This window comes from Taurulus bubalis, assembly GCF_910589615.1.
Source record: "Taurulus bubalis genome assembly, chromosome: 12".
In the NCBI taxonomy this organism is placed as follows: domain Eukaryota; kingdom Metazoa; phylum Chordata; class Actinopteri; order Perciformes; family Cottidae; genus Taurulus; species Taurulus bubalis.
The window spans coordinates 12,170,122-12,187,607 of NC_136600.1; positions in this window are offsets into that span (position 1 = coordinate 12,170,122).

Sequence of the window (17,486 nt, forward strand, 5' to 3'; positions counted from 1 at the left end):
TATGTATAATAGATAAATTAAAATTAAATTAAACCATATATACATTTCCATACACCTCGTTATATCCATACAGTATACACCCAGTGTGTAGTGTGAATAAGGGTAGAAGGTTGAAATAAGGGATTTAAGGCACCACCCGGCTGACACCTGAAGTGACCCAAATCAAACACGCCTAAGATGTGCAAAAACAAGGTGCATGCTGGATGTAGCTCCTTAACATGCTCATGGAGCTGGATTCCCTCAGGTGTCTTCTTCACTTTAAAATGTTTTGAATACGAGGGGTGCAGTGGACTGGTGAACTGGTTATACTGGGACAGAGAGGCTAAGTGGGCTTCTAACTAAATATTGCTTTAAGAATTAGAAAGAAGGAGCAGAGAAGTTTCACTGGAAGCAACAGATGGATGACGTCAACACGTTGCGTAAAAACTTGACTTTGTGTGTGTTTGTGTGTGTGTGTTTGTGTGTATGTGTTGCTCTAATGCGTGTGTTTGTGTAGCTGCTGTCGAGTTCATAATGTCTTTACATCTCTGTGCTGGTTGCTTTTCTGAGGCTTTATTGTGCTGTCCACGCTATCAAATTGGTGTAATATAATTATGATTGTTGCCTGCTACGGTGTGGTGTCATAGACTGCAATAATGCCTACAAAATTAATTTATTGTTGTTCTGGCAGTGAAACCAGGAACATTTATTTACAGGCCTACCTATGTGAATGTACATTTAAGCTTCGTTCAACTTTTACTAAAGGCTGACATGTGTTATAAATCATTAATTACTTGTTAGGCTACAGATAAAAAAATATATATATATAAAGAAATATATTGTTATATACATTATTATAGGTTAAGCCATGCAGTGATGCATCAAACATATGATTCTTTAATGGACCATTCTGCATATTGAGTACTTTTAGTTGCGTATTTAAAGTATTTTTCTTTTACTTGTAAGAGAGTATTTTTACTAAGTATTGCTTGTTTTGCTAAAGCAAAATAAGAACTTTCACCACTGTGGTTTGGATGTGTGATGTTGTTAACCTGTTTACAAATGTACAACATGACGTTTACGCAGAGTACATTTGAACTGATCTGCTCTTATCTGAGTACATTTTCACACAAGTAACTTACTTTTACTTGATTACCATTTCTTAAAGTTGAAGTACTTGTACTTGAGTAAAGTAGTCTAGTTATCTTTCATCCCTGGACATTGACATTAAAGCCAAGACATTAAACGACTGTTTTCATCTCACAATGAGTGCACTCATATGTGGAATGCCGCTTTAAAAGCCTTAAAAGTCTTGCATGCCTAATATGTTATGAGAGTGTTGTACTATTCCACTGTTATAACTTATTTGTCATTTTCACTGTTGTCAGTTGACTGTTTTGAGGCAGAGAGGAGATGAGGGGAGAAAAAGATGGGAATGACTCACAACACAGGCAGAACTGAGCCTTGGTCAATCATGCGACCACATTCCCTAAGCATCTTAAGGTACTTTCAAACAGTGAGTGGCGCTCTGTGATCTTTTTGTTGCTGGTGAAGAAGTGCAGAGTTCAGGGAATGCTCGATACATGTGGAATAAGCTCCTTTGTTGTTTCCCTTGCTGAGGTTTCTGTGGTTGCCATGACCACACACTGCGAGCCGTGGTGGCGAGCTGAAAATCATCATAAACTCTGAATGCCACCGACCTTGGAGTCGTGTTCTACTCCTGGCTCTGATTCATCTGGCCTGTCTAATGACTGTGGACTAATCGTCGGGGCAATCTTATCGATCATATTTGCTCATCTATCCGTGGCAGCATTGTGATTTCATCCACTGACACCAATAACGCACAGATCATTAAGGATAAATAATTCTGGACTTTTTGGTATTTCTTTGTCCAAAGAGCACTTTGATTTCAATGAGGGGGGGAAGGCACATGTGCCGATCAATGCCGTGGATCAATCAATGATTTTAAAGCAAGTGGGGGTCGCCCCGCACTCACGCTGGGATGCAACCCAAATGTTGATACAGGCCTGCTTGGTGCGTGACAGAAAGTAAGCAAACACCACGGCCCAGTGTGTATGTGTGTATGTGTGTGTGTGTGTGTGTGTGTGTGTGTGTGTGTGTGTGTGTGTGTGTGTGGGGAGACACTGCGAGAGAAAGAACACACATGGTCTTTGACCTTTGGGTTCAAGGGGTGTGTGTGTGTGTGTGTGTGTGTGTGTGTGTGTGTGTGTGTGTGTGTGTGTGTGTGTGTGTGTGTGTGTGTGAGTGTGTGTGTGTGTGTGTGTGTGTGTGTGTGTGTGTGTGTGTGTGTGTGTGTGTGTGGTGTTCAAGTTTGGGTAAATATAGCTGCTGGTAGTCAGATCGACTCCAAAAAGAAAGATAGGGACGTAGACAAGTACAGGTTTGTGGGTTTTGACTCTCAGAATCTCAAACATAATGCCATGTTACCTTCTCACAACACACACACACACACACACACTCCCCCCACATGGCAACCTTGTGCCCCTTACACCCAACCCTCCCCTCCTCCAACTACCTCCCCCAATCCCTCAATCCCCACCCTCCTTCCTATCCGCCCACCGCCATCCAGCCTCCCTGTGCGTGCGTGTGTGTGTGTGTGTGTGTGTGTGTGTGTGTGTGTGTGTGTGTGTGTGTGTGTGTGTGTGTGTGTGCGTGTATAAAGAGTAGCCGATTGACTTATGCCTTCATTTCGGAGCTGTCACTCCTGGCCAAACACCATGACCCCTCAACCTCCATTTTGGAGGCGCACTTCTTCTTTTTTTCTTTCCTTCACCATATGAATAAAAACACATGTGGCCCAAAGGTGTGTGTGTGTGTGTGTGTGTGTGTGTGTGTGTGTGTGTGTGTGTGTGTGTGTGTGTGTGTGCGTGTGTGTGTGTGTGCATGCATTTTTATGTGCACAGGTAAATCAAACTGACACAGCTCCTTTGAATGGCAGGAGCTGAATTACTTTTGCACTTCAATTTTGCACACCTGCCATTTATGGCAAACACTGGTCTCAGCATAAACCATAAAAGCAAAAAATATGTTTCTTCAAGATACAAATCAGCGGCAGTGAATATCAGAACCAGGTGTCGCAACTGCAGGTTATTTCTTTGTGGGTAAATTACTTTGCATAAATTACAAATGTTACTACATTTTGCACTAATATGTGGGAATTTGGTGCATCTGGTCCAGATGTCTTGCTTTGTTTGAACAACTTGTGTTTATTTTGATTGCTAAAAAAACATTGACAGATGAAAACAAATCAACAATATCATAGACTAGGTGAACGTTGTTCCTCAATGGTATCGTGCATGTTATAGCTCATTAAATGACTCTTCTAGCTTCACCATCTCTTGTTTGTTAAACTTATTCAGAGGAACTCAGCTGTGGAAAAATAATCTCATTAATAAAACTCAGTCATATGTAATATGGTGATGATCAGCATTGTCTTGCAGAAAACGCAACAATTCTAACTTGTGTGAGGACAGAACATCTGGGTGAAAAGCAGATTGTAAAGAAGTCAAACCCCCAAAACTATGAGCTTTAAGTACGCTCAAATGCAATATGATGGTCTCAACATGGTCTATATAAAAACTTTTTTTTTAAATAAAACACCTAATAATATATCTCAAAAAGCCCGAGTTACGTCCAAAGACAATACACAAGATGTGTGCTACCGATCAAGCGTGGTTGTCATATTTGTTTCTAAATGCATGACTCATTTTGACGTGAGGGTCAATTAGGTTGCAGCGCAGTGCTATGATGCATACATTTACACATGCAGGACAGAAACAATGCGTCCCTCGGAGCCGTCTGTAGGTAGGTGACCATACCAATCAGGTCCCAGCCAGAGGTCGAGATGACAAACACAATAAGGCAGCAGATTCATCACCCCGTGTGCTCTGACAGTAATTGTCCTGGGTCCATGTCACAGTCCCCCGGTTAAAAATACAAGGGATGCTCCTTTGACAGAGATGACATCGGCGCCAGTCACATGCATTTAAGCCAGACACCTCCTCCATTTGTTATGACACACTTTCAATTTCGCAAAAGGGCCCCACCGAAGATGAACAGTGCCTTACGTAGGAGGAGGAAGGCCTGTGAAAGCACCTCGCCGTGTGTGTAATCTAGACTTGGGCCGAGGAGGCGAGACATGTGGACAGATTTTGTTTAATAAAAAAGGCATGTTTTGTCTTGACGCCGAATGTGAATGTTGGCAGCACAGGCCGGAGCTAGACGTCCATCTCTGGGGGATACGGCGGCCCAGATCGATAGGTGGGATGTCAAATTGAATTGAGGTCACTCTTTGTCTCCCCAAAGAGGTCCCACTTACTGGCACACCATCAAAATGCAGCGAGGTATTAAGTGAAAGGGATGGTGTGGAGGGGGAGGAGGCCGGACAGTTGTAACAATGACCCTCGTCAGAGCAGCGGCTTTCTGTTCTGCAACATGTTTATTCTGAGTTGTCCTGAGAGACGATGTGCGCTTGAGACCGATGCTGGTCTTTGACGGATCAATAACCTGATGGGATGTGATGAGGCTGTTGTTGCCTAATTCTATCTAAATGTTAAACAGACTGACAATAGAGTTTTTCTGCTCAGCTGAACAAACAAAAATGCATATCTGTGAGAGTGAATATTGTTGCGGGTGAAATCACTGCAGTCTGGTGCTTTAGAGATTAATCAATGGCTTGCACTTCAGAAACTGCCTCGATCTTTGTTTTAGTAATTGTTTTAGTAATTTATCCAGTAAACAGATTTAAGTTTTGAAATGTTTGTTATTATTTCTTACTGTACAGTATTTTTTTTAAATAAATTTTCATCAGACTAACCATATCGAGACAGCAAATGTGTCAGACATGTTTTTTACTTTTATGTCTGAAGCAACATGCTCTTGTTTTAATAAAAAAAAACACTACTAATTTGCTACAATGTACTACATATTTGTTTCTCATCTTTTTTTTTTACATTTTCATTATTAAGGATTTTTCTAATTCTAATTTCTATATTTCCTTATCTGACTTTCTTTCATTTCATTGCTTCTGATGGTATGTTTTCTCCGATATTGCTGCCAAATTATTGATTCTGTATTGTGTATTCCTTACGTGTCAATCATATGCATCATTGTTGATGGAACAATAGATCAGGAATACTCATATCAAAGAGAAACTGCACACTGCACACAAGGTTTGCGGCTCCCTGGCTAGTCGACGCTTTGAAATGCTCGGACCAGACAACCCGTATAAACGGTTGCCTTAGTGTTGCATGAACGCTGTCGCAAAGCGAGCATGGTGCTGTCGTGACGTTGGAGACCCGACTAGAATGAAAAGAGAGTGAATACTGAAGGTGACCAGCAACACAACTCCAAATGAATGCCATTGATGCACTCTGTGTTAACACGTCTGATGTCTACTCTATGTCATTGTCATATATACAGCTTGTTCCGTTGATAATGATAATAATCCTTTGTCTGCAGTCAATTCTTGTTAAAAAGCTCAAAGATGTATGTTTTGCTAGTCTGAGTGATATTCAACGGCATCAATTAAGTGGTCTTTTCCCCATTTTTTGTTGCCATGTCACCGCATTACAAAACACGGCTTCTACAAACTCCGAACATTTAATGCAGCATGACAAATGCAGCTGCAATTCTCAACCACCAGTGGAGGCGTTGCGAGTGGTTCACAGTGGAACAAGGCTAAGCCAAAGTTCATTTAAGGTTTCATTAATTTCCTCTTGTTTTTTTTGCTCTGTATGATTTATATTTGAATGCATGACAAAAGAGCCAGGCCTGAAACTCTTAACAGAGCACGCCCTCTCGACACTTGATATATAGAGCAATTCATCTCCAAAGCTAATATTATAATGAATTGGATCTATGTCTACGTGTGTGGCCCGAGAGTGGACTGTTTGTGAAGATGTCCCAAAAGCAATACCCCCTTCTCCAGAATCAACAGACCCCCATTTAGCATTCCCAGATCCCCTGAAATGAAACGTTCATTTTTCCATAACTATCATCTCCGGCAAAGCATTGCGGGGGAATTGGATCTGTCTCGGCACGGCCCCTCTCCACTCCGATCTCATCAGGCGTGAGTTGGAGTCACCCCTCTCCGACGGAAATTGCTCTGAACGGCAGGAAAATGTACATCATTGAGGTGCAGACCAAAAATGGCATTGGCCCCTTTCGCATAAGGATACCACACCCCCCACCATCGTTCCTCTTATAAATCCTTAAAGAGGGCGCTGACTCCAATGTATGGCAACACCATCAATATTGATGTGGGAGAAAGTTCTTCCAAAGCCGCCTCAGTCACAGAACATTAATATTAATAGTGTTGTGCACCAGCCCGGACGCTCTAAAATGGTAATGGCATCCGGATTGGGGGTTAGAGGCCAATATCATTGCTGAATATGGACATGGCTGTTTAGCTGCAAGCAGGACAGGAGCCCATGCCAATCACCATGTCCTCTTCGTCAGCCTGACCGTCCTAAGAAGCCGGGCACGTCTGGGCTCACTGAGGAACTTTGACTCTGACTTCATTTGATTTGATTCTTCTAATGAACTTATCAACAAACAGGCCAAGGGAGATTAAAGATGCTTTTCAAGGGAGACCCAACCAAGGCACACCATCATCCATCCATTTATACATAATTTCTTGGATTTTACCTGTGGAATATATAGCTGGAAATATATTTAGTCTCTTTAGCCATGGCTCGAGGGATAGGGATGTCTGTCGGTCCACCACTTGGGTCCAGACTGAAAAAAAGCATATTGCAACCATTTTTAAATGGATTGCCATTGGTCTAGGTACCCAAATGATGAAGCCTACTTATTGTATTGTCTCTCTGAATCTTTCTTCAGAGTCACAATGCGATTGACATTGAGACACACATTGAGCGTGACTGTCACGCATTTCGGTCTTAAGTCACGCCCTCCCGCCACACATCGTATTTCTCACGCTGAAAAAAAACTTTAGGCTATTTAATGTGCCGCAGCGCGCAAACATGACCTGGTCTGCCCTCACCATGGAGGAATCAAGCACGTCTCCTCCGAATCCCCTGCCAATCAATAAAAAGAAATGGGCTACACGAATAGCCAATCAGAAAAACGTATCTGTTGTATCTGGGTGAAATGTAATACCAGCCGGCCGTGCCTCCGTCCGGGGGGGGGGGGGGGGATGTCACTCTTACCTGTCTTAAAAACTTGAGAGCCCTTTTGTGATTTTAAAGCAAAATGCCTCAACAACCTTTGGATGGATTGCCATGAAATTTGGTGCAGACATTCATTTTCACCCCAGGATGAATTGTAACATCTTTGGTGATCGTCTGAGTTTCCCTCTCGTACCATCAAGTCAGAAATGCAATTTGTCCAATACTTGATGCATCATCAGCCTAAGCTGCATTTTGTGTTTATTGCTAATTAGCTAATGTTGGCATGCTGGCACACTGAACTATAATTGTGCATGGTAAATATCAGACCTGCTAAACATCAGCATGCTAACATTGCCATTGGGAGCATTTTAACATGTGAGTGTTAGCATTTAGCTCAAAGCAAACGTGCCTAAATACAGGCTCACAGAGCTGCGAGCATGGCTGTAGGATCCCATGCTTTTGAACCATGTAAGGCACTAAAAGTCAGGATTCAGTTGCTTCAATATTTTTCCCTTTTTTTCTGTAATCTGTCTCCTTTTCATGAAGGTGCAGCACTAGATGGCTGGAGTGCCACTTTAAGGACACATGATGCCAAGTGACCTGATTGAATCCCTCTGATGATTTTATCATTTACAATTCACAATTGCCTGAACAACCTGCTTTATTTGCATGCAACTATGATGCATTAACCTGCAGCGGGCCGTGCAGTGTGTAGCATGCATTTTATTACGAGTTACCGTCAGCCCTAATGATATCATGGCTCTGTCGCTGCGCTGTCCTCTGCTTGTGCAAACATATTACACTGAGGCTGTTTTCTGGGTCAGTAAGTTAAATATTTCAGAGGGTTTATTTTTAGCGCCGTCTGTTTCCACTTTGTGTATGAGCTGCGGTGTGTGTGTGTGTGTGTGTGTGTGTGTGTGTGTGTGTGTGTGTGTGTGTGTGTGTGTGTGTGTGTGTGTCTGTGTGTTAGTGCATCTCTCACTATCTGCGATTACTGCAGGCTGCATTTGACCCACTAAGTCATCTTCACATGGCCCCCGGGGTTTATCAATTGAGTGTTGTATGCAGAAGGGGGACATCATAAATGGTTGCCAACTGATGCACGACATGTATCGGCTGTGTTGTCATTAAAAACACTTTATTCTTGGCTGTAATGTCCGTATCTCCCCACAAATAATCAGCCAGGTTTAGTTTCCATCAAGCTAAATTCTAGCTGCTTTTGTTTACAAATCAATAATCCATTAAACCCTCAAAACACCATACAGTTCCTTAGGGAGCTGTCTGCGGATCAAAGGGCATAATAATGATCTTCTTTGACAACTCTTTTTTTTAGGTTGCTTGTATCCGATCAATTGAATGTGAATATAATTGTCCTGCACAGTAGTTCAAATGTTTAACATGTTTAAAGCAGTGGGGAAACTAAATCACATTAGATAACTTGTGCATGGCATTGAACGGTCTGGGTGCAAAGAGGGTACTGTAATTGCTGCAGAGATGAGTGGTCATTGAGCTGTGAAAAGCAGACAAGTTTTCCACAGATTATGAGAAACGGAATGATTGGAAACTGCCCAGGGGCAAAGGTCCCATGATAGTTGTTGACCTTACCACATATGTGGAATCAATGCAGGGCTCTGTTGTTGACCTTTGCCGTTCTATCTTTAACACATACCGCTGATCTGTTTCCTAAAGACATAACTCCTATATGCTCATTCCCTGCTTTGCTCCTCTCTTCTCTCTCCATCATTCCGCTTAGGTTTTCCTCATAAAATAAAAAATGCATTCTATTCAAAACATTACTGGAAGATTTTCCTTCCAAAATTGGATAAAATTCCATTTGAAATAGTTTAACTATGTTGAATTCAACTTAATATTGTTTCAACTTGTTGCCAATTTGTATTTGAATCGTGGTTTTAGAGAGTCGTGACACCCCTATTAACTGTAGAGGCGGCAGATCAGAAAGTGTAAGATATGGAATAATCTGTTTTTTTCTTGTGGCTTTGAGCATGGATCCTCATGCACTATAAGATTATAAAAGCAGAATGTGTTATTGCACTAAAACCTAAAACTATAGCTTAAACACACTATTGCCTTCATAATTGAATACATAAGAGCTGCCTTCTCCTGTGGGGATGATGAGTGAAAAACATGCTTTTTTATGTAAAGCTACACAAATTACAGTAAATTACCATTACTTTATTTAGCAATAAAAATCTTGGCGAGCTATGAACTATGAGTATGACTAGACTGTATATTAGATACATTGACTTGTCTTCACTTAATCCTTTTGGACTTTTTCAAAGAGTAACAAAGAAAAACTCCCACTGACTCTTATTGTCGAGGCACTTAAACTGTCAGCATGTGAAGTCTGTCAAAGCCTAAATGACGCAGATCTTGACTGTCTTGCTTGCAAACACAGTGAGATGAGCTTATGAAGATGAAACACAGAGAATAAAGATATCTCATCTTGAAAACCCTGTTTCAAAAGAAGCTCCAACCTGGCACTTCATAGACTCGCAGCCGTTCCGGGCGCTGCCACAGGGCTCCATTGTTCCTCTGCCAAACTGTGACATGGGCTCCTTCCAACTTCTCACCTGCAGCATTGTCCGCCCAGGGAGCTCAGTGCAGAGTAATTGGGGGCCGAGATTCCAGGACAAGTTCTTTTCTTGTCCGTTTTGTGGGAATCACTGACCCGGACGTGTGAGGTCACAGCTGTGGTAATTGGTGCTGGGTGATGCAGCTGTGTGTGTGTGTGTGTGTGTGTGTGTGTGTGTGTGTGTGTGTGTGTGTGTGTGTGTGTGTGTGTGTGTGTGTGTGTTTGTGTATACAGTACAATCTGTGGACGGATTGTTCTGAATTAAACAGGTTGTGTTTGGACAGTGTAAACCATGTGTGCGCTCTTGTTGCAGGCGAGCATTTGGTGTTTTTTCAATATTAGCGGCTGACAGTTTGTCCCAGAGTTGCCTCTTCTGTCCCTGAGCTACAAATGCGAGCTCCACAAACCGAGTGCCTATGTTGGACCGCTAAAGAAAAGTCTGTGTGCCACACAATCCCTGCTTCATCTCTAATATCTCTAGTAGTCAGACTATGAGAAATACCACCTCATAAATTAGAGATCAAAACTCAGCTTGGCTTCTTCCCAAACTGCTTCTTCTCCACCTACAGATTGTCACTCTGCATGAAGCCACACACACAGCAGTGAAGGGCACTCCGTATTAAGGTTAGGGATATAAATAAACTGGTAGACTCTTAAATACACACAACTCCACCCCATAAGCAGGAAACAGAAGAAGTCACCATGGATTCTGATTGACATTTTGCTCACTCAGCTGTTATGTGCGGTTCTTCCTCAAATGTGTAACAAATAAACGGTTTCTGAATCTGATTTGGATTCTGATCATTCGGAATAATTGACAAGTCAAATAAAGATAAAGTGATGGTTCCCTTTTGTAATTTTAATGTGTTATGCTGTGTTCACACCAAACACACTGCAATTTTTTTTGCGCGATTAGATTACATACAAAATCAATGCAAAGACACAAATAAATGCGAAATAAAGCAATGCGAATAGGCAAAATGTGCCTTAGTCGCTTGTTCACGCAAATTAAATTGATCCAACTTTCCGTGATGCTGTGTCGCGTATGCCTATCAGCTTTTTTAATCCTCTTCCTGTCATCACTGACGTCCTGACATTGTTGAATCAGGAATGGAGGGAAAAAATTTTTTGTAGGTGTTGAATACAGCTTGATGAAAAAAAAACAGCTTGAGTCCATGTTTACTTCCTGTCAGCTGATGTCATTCAAATTCATCTGCAACAGGAAATAAACTAGGACACATTTTCAGAAATCATTTGCAAAGTCTATTTTTAGAAATATTTAAAATCCTGCATTATTTACATCCATGTTTGCTGGCTTTTCATCTTCTCCTCTTTCCTTGGTGCATTGTTACAGTCAGAGGATTAGAGTAAAACAATGTGAATCACATTGTGCTATGCATTTGCATGTAGAAACACTAAAATTACTTACCTTGATCCCACCTTTGTAGAGATTGAAATGGGATATTTGGGTACAGTAGACACAGAAAGCAAGACTGACTCTATTGTACAAACATTAAGATCATTATACATTATACTTGTATCCCCTTGGGACATTGACTCTGGTCCTTTCCCTCTGATGGAAATTAAAAACAGCCTACAATTAAGCGGCCCACGCATTATAACATTATATTGGAGTTTGTTTTACTTTTGCCAGGACAGCATGTGTGTACCATCTCAAACTTATTCCTTAACTTGATAAACGGAATTTATGTTTTTTCAACAGCCAAATCTGAAAGGAAGGTATCAGAAATGATCCACTAATAAGGATATGATTTCAAATGAAACTACATTAATACATGAAAAACACAAACGAGTATGAAACTGATTCAAAACCAGGACACTTAAACGTCCATGTGGTTAGAATCAAGTTTAGAAATGACATTAACAAAATATTACACATGCAATAAAAAGCAAAAATGTAGCTTGACAACGCAAACTCCTCGGACCTGGAAACACTGACCTCCATTTGGCCCAAGAGGTGAAACCCCATCCCAGGTCATGATAGGTGACGCTGACAACCTCCTCCACCCTCCCACCCCCATCCTCCCCAACTGACCACCTGTCAGTCTACACCCGGCCTGGGAGTCCTCTGCCTGGTCTCCATGGCAGTTGTTCCCACTGTCGCGGCCCGGGGACACCACCACCTGCCATGACCCCAGGGCACACTGACAGCAATGGAATAGTCGTTAAGAGTGTAGGAGTGAGGCATCAGTCAAGGAGGATTTAGCAGTGTAAAGCCTGTAACATTTAGTTCTAGCTCTCTAGTTCAGCCTGATCTGTTCAAAATCCTTCATCGAGAGATAGACATGATTTTCAAGACGTAGACTAATCCTCTTTACATTACGGGGCCCGGGTTTAACAAGGGCTATTGACAAGGACTTGTCTCACGTCTAGCCAATATACTTACGCTAAATCTAGCTTCATTGAAATGTAAAACAAATTAAATAAAACAATTTAAATAAAAAAAATACAAAGAATGGACAGGAATGAATAACAATGTATTTTTCCCCCTGGCTTTTTTGGGGAAAGCTGTTTGTCCCTTTTGTGGTTTTAAGGAGCAAAGACCCTACAGTATTTAATCCAGCGAAAAAGATAAATCAGTCAGATTATTAATCATTATTATATCACACAGGGGAAACGTTCGAAGATGAGTCATAACAAATCAGCACTGTACTTTCACAGTGGAATAAATAAGTATTCTTCAAAAATATATATATACTTAGCATGAAGAACTGCTTGATGTGAAGGCATGTTGATGGAGGACAGTGATTCCAAAACTGGGTGTCAGGATCTCTAAAAAGGTTGCAAGGTAAATCTGAGAGATCGTGAGATAATCACCAGGCAAAGGAACAGGAAATGAAAATCTACTAAACAAAGTAGGATCATTTTTACTGGAGGAAATGTATCTCTTTTGGTCTCTAAAAATAAAGTAAAGAATGAAATCACATTGTGAAATGGTCACAGTCAATGTGAGGCAGTGAGGGGGTCACATGTTAGATGTTGCTTTATTTCAAGAGGGCACACGCTAAACAATCTTGGAACCACAAATGTAGGACACACTTATGTTCTTGGACATCATGCAACTAACCATGGATATTAACCATGACTGGAAAAAAGCTGGTAAAAAAAATGGCAGACAGTACAGGGCAGCAGTTAAATAAACATTTTCAACCTGACACAGCTAACAAACATCTGACTTTTTTCTATTCTTTGGCGGCATTAAAGTGTTGCAACTTGTTGATTTCATATGCAAACTTCAAAAACACTTTTATAGTAGTATATATTAAGGAAGTGGGACACAATTCCTGAACAACACAGGATCTCCCAGCCATCCCTCCAGGGACGGCTCTGTGACCTTTTCACATACGATGTGTGTGGTAACACAAGTAACACAACTGGTTCTGGCAGAACTCTGTGATGCCCTCCAGGCTGGACACCCGCGTGTGGTCCACGTGTGACACACACACACACACACACACACACACACACACACACACACACACACACACACACACACACACAGTGTCCCCATGACCTCTGGCTAACACCCCCTGTGACCTTAGAACAGCTTAAATGCAGAGTTACGAAACAACCAGGGATCAATCCAAAATCCTCTTTTTATTCCATATGGTCATCATAATAACCACCAGCATGTGTCTAAAATGCAAATTGCCTTATGTTCATACTGAGTAATGCATTGAACGCTGTCCGTCTCCAGACAAACAGCAGTGTCATTATGAATGATACAGAGTTAGACCAACGGTAACCCGTAAGAAGCTTAAAGAGCATTGTTGACAAACATATTCAAAAGCTTCTCTTCATATGTTGTCTAGACAGTATTCACAGTATACAGCAATTTTGTATACATTTTTCAGAGGGACAAAGATACGCATGTCTGTCTGCTTTTGATTGTTTAATTGCACATTATTTCCATTATTAAATGAGTGGCAAATGTATTACTGCATTTTAAACACACTGTAATTATATTTCTAGTCATTTATTCTATATGTGATAATATAACATAATTAATACCATTTTGTTACATTTTAATAGATTTTATTTAAAAAGGCCACCAAGGGCGTTTTTTTCGTGCACTTTTACGTATTTTATGCCGTTGCCACACGTTGTGACACCAATTTTTTTTTCTGTCGTCTGAACTAAGACGGCAAACTTTATTAGCCTCCTTCTTTCAACCTTGACAAAGGCAGTTTTTACCAGATCCACTCCTTCCGTTCTTACCTTCACAATAAAAGCCCTAGACATATACACTGCTTCACACAGGAAACTCAGAGCTAGTCGCTAAAAGAAAACTCAATAAATAGGTTACAGTGGCTTAGGCTTTACAATTAACATCAGACAGAGAGCCAGACACTGCTCTCGGTTAATTGGATCCCAGTATAGTTGGTTGTCTTGATTGAAAAACTGTCTACGCAAATGTACATGTCTGCTGGTATAAATAGCTTCGTCCCCCAGTGTGTGAAGGTCTTTAGATGTGCTAATGCATTTTTTAACCTTATGTGAAGTACTTTTAATTGCCTCTGTGTGCGTCACAGACTTGCCTTGCCTCACACATGGCTCATCATAAACATACTAAAATACACAGATATAAAATAGACACTACATGTTGGTAAGAAATTCCAAAAGAAAGGAACCTTTAAACCTTTCAAAGTTATCCTGATGGATCACTGTGGTCCTTTTAAAGATATCATTTTAATTGTACTAGTTCTAGTTTAAGAAACTGGATGGACAATTGTTTGTAGTGTTATTAATATATTATTACTACCGTCTCTAGTTAATAATGGAATTTGAGAAAAGCTGCCTTGTAATCACAGCAGTGTTACTCCAGTTCAGTGTCCAGCTCCTTCCATTCTTTGCAAAAGAGCTTCAAAGAGCTTAGACCTGAATTCACACATTGTTTCTGTGAGCTTTGACAAGTCAGCCTTTGATCAGCTGATGCAATTTGTCAGCTAAGACATGTGATGTAGACTGCCATACAACATGTTTTAGCCCAAATAAGAAGCTACAGATTTGGGCTGAAAGACCTTGAGGTGTTTCCCCACATTGATTCAGATGAGTGTTGAGTCTTTATGAACAGTATTTTAAAAATCAATACTGTATAGATTGAGTGAAACATATTTACCTTAAAACACACATGGTGTGTGGCTTTTAAAAGCAATGCTGTCACACAACATTAACCCACGGCTGTCAACACATCACTGAAGTGTCACAATTGCTTCTGTTCCCTTTCCATTTGCTACTGGATTTAACGATGCTGCCAATAATAAAATAGACTCCTCTGGTTGCAAAAATAAATCCGATTGTATAGAAGTCTGAGAAAATGACTCTACTTCTAACTTGATTTAAACATTGTCTCAATCGCTTTTCAAGTGTTCTTCAATATAGCATGATGTTCATTTAGTAAACATGGTCTTCTTTAGTGTAAAATAGACCATAAAGCAATTAATAGACCATAAATCACTGTATGCTTTAAGGCCTGTCTAACTTGTGATTGACAGGTCCCTGTTGACCAGTCCTGAAGTTGTCTGTGTTTCGGTCCTAACCCATTCACAGTAGTTTTTGTGACAATTAACTGTAACATTTTGGTCGCCTAAATATTCCTTATTTGTCTCATTTGGTTGCTCTTAGCTCCACCCTCTCAAGTTAATTCTGGTTTTGAAAAACCAAGATGGCGATGGCCAAATTGCTGAACTCAAGGCTTCAGACCGGTAGTCCACAAACCTACGGGTGACATCACGGTGACTACGTCCACTTCTTATACCCAGTTTATGTTTAAAAGCCTGTGTTGTCTTTAATGTTGAAATATTATGAATTATTTTTAACGTCAGCTCTCATATCCATTTAAAAAATTAAATCAGCATACCGCTGTCCTTGCCCTCAAATGCACCACTTATCTAAAACAAACTCACACAGTAAACTTAAGTTTTGACTCTGCTCCAAAGGTTAAACCGGTTCTTTCTGGAACTGCCTTTTATCACAAACTATAACCCTTAATCACCTTGTGTTTCTTGTATATCTTGTCTTAATGTTGACTTATATTTCATGTCAAGCAGTTTGAATATTGCTGAAAGTTGCTCTACAAATAAACTTGCCTTCCTTGCCTCTGCGCTTTGTGGTTTAACTCAACCAGGGACATAATTTCTGCCTCCGGAGAAACGCTGAGAAATGTTTGTATAACTAAGATGCCAGTCTGCCTCTCAACAAGCACCGTCAAGATGCCCTTGACCCCCAGCTGCCTGGCTGGAGCGGCTCTGCCGCCTGCAGTTACAGGCTGTGGTTGCAGTGAGCAGCTCCCTGGAGTGAATGTGTGTAAAAGTATAACCGTGAGGTACGGCAGTAAATGATAATGAGCATGCATGCTCGGAAAGCTGCTCTCAAGATAAAGGTTAAAAATCCTTTCACTCTGACATCTGACTTACCATTTCCTTTTAAGGTCCATTTGTAGAAATACAGACTTCCTCTCCTGGCGCTTTTCTGCCTTGCATTGTACCTGTGGGTTATGAATAAGTCATCAGAGGGGAGTTTTCATTTCACCAGCCAGCTGAATGTAAAACTCGGGTTACTCCACAGTTCAAAGAAGAAGGTGAGAGTGTAGTTGTGTCCCATCAGAGGAGATGTTTAATGTGTTTCTGTTGCCATGAAATATTTCTTTGGCTTAGTGTGTGAAGTCTGTCAGACAAAAGGAGCAGAGCGCATGCCGCTCGGTAACTTACAGGAATTCAATTTTCACACATTTATTTTTTATTTAAATTATTTATGTTAACAGCTTATTTATTTTTAATGCATGTTTTGTGTAATGGGGAAGTACTGTATAGGCCTTAAGGTGCAAATATAACATTTCAATCTGAATATTGTAGCAAGGGGGGATGTAGTTTTACTGCAGACACATTACATTTTACGTTGTACATTGTCTGTGATTAACAGCATCTTAAACATTTTTAAACGGCCCCATCCTTCCTCTTTCACTAGTCTGAACTTTCATCCAATCAGATTTGGAAAAGCTTACCAATATTTTAGGAATGAAATAATAAAAATAAAGAAACGTGAAATCTAAATCAGGGATTGGAAGGAAGGTGTGGGTATGGTACGTTTTGGCGTGGCATGTTGACATTTTAAGCCAAACCTGAGAGGAGGTCTGGTTACATCTTTGAAAGAAAAGAAAAAAAGTCCCATGGCTATGTCTAATTCTGGGAACCAGAGCAATGTCAATTCTAGATATTAATGCTCTAACCTCAGCCACTGTCATACGACCCTCCCTCCTCTGTCTGTCTGTCAGCTGAGCATAACACCGAACCGCCATCACGGTGCGTTGTGGTGACCGGTCCACGACCCCACAGTGCATTCTGCTGTGCCCTGCTGGGTGCGCCACAGTGGGGGTAGTTAAAGAGCCACCACAACCTCTAACTTGTCTGGTGGTGTGTTTTGTTGTCCGCACAAAAGCGTGCGTGCGTGTGTGTGTGTGTGTGTGTGTGTGTGTGTGTGTGTGTGTGTGTGTATATTTTTGTGTATGTACATGGCACACCTTTAGCTTCTACGTGTTGCTTTTTGTCATAAATGCAAAGCTCTGTGGATTAGTGGATGTGCCTGCTGTAAAGGTACGAAGGGCAAAGGGCAAGGTGAACATGCATGTTCAGAGGATCAGTGTGTGTGTGTGTGTGTGCGTGTGTGTGTGTGTGTGTGTGTTTGTGTTTTTGTGTGTGTGCGAATGTCACACCAGTAGAATGAGTGGACTTGTTTACGCC